Here is a 597-nt window from a genome sequence, read left to right as displayed (position 1 = left end):
TACAGGTGTAGGAGTTGCTGTTTTGCCAACCACATGGTCCCGGGTTCAGTTCTACTGCATGGCACCTTGGGCAAGTGTCTTCTACTATAGCCCCGGGGCCGACCAAGGCCTTGTGATTGGAATTGGTAGATGGAAACTGAAAGGAAGCCCTTCGAATATATGCATTGTGTGGTAAGTAGCTTGCTTACCAACCACATCGATCCAGGTTCAGTCCCACTGTGTGGCACCTTGGGCAAGTGTCTTCTACTATAGCCTCGGAGCCGACCAAAGCCTTGTGAGTGGATTTGGTAGACGGAAACTGAAAGAAGCCCGTCTTATATATATAGGTGTAGGAGTGGCTGTGTGTTAAATATTTTGTTTACAAAGCATATAGTTCTGGGGGTTCAGTCCCACTGCATGTCACCTTGGGCAAGTGTCTTCTACTATAGCCTCGGGGCCGACCGAAGCCTTGTGAGTGGATTTGGTAGACGGAAACTGAAAGAAGCCCCTCCTATATATATATACCCTAAGTGCAACCGCGAACACAGGAAAACAAACACAGCGTCCTTACCTCCGCATGAGACTTCTCAGACCTCCGTCTCTCCATCTTGAGGTTTT

This window comes from Octopus bimaculoides, unplaced genomic scaffold (assembly GCF_001194135.2).
Source record: "Octopus bimaculoides isolate UCB-OBI-ISO-001 unplaced genomic scaffold, ASM119413v2 Scaffold_137531, whole genome shotgun sequence".
NCBI lineage: Eukaryota > Metazoa > Mollusca > Cephalopoda > Octopoda > Octopodidae > Octopus > Octopus bimaculoides.
This window is presented reverse-complemented; position numbering follows the sequence as displayed.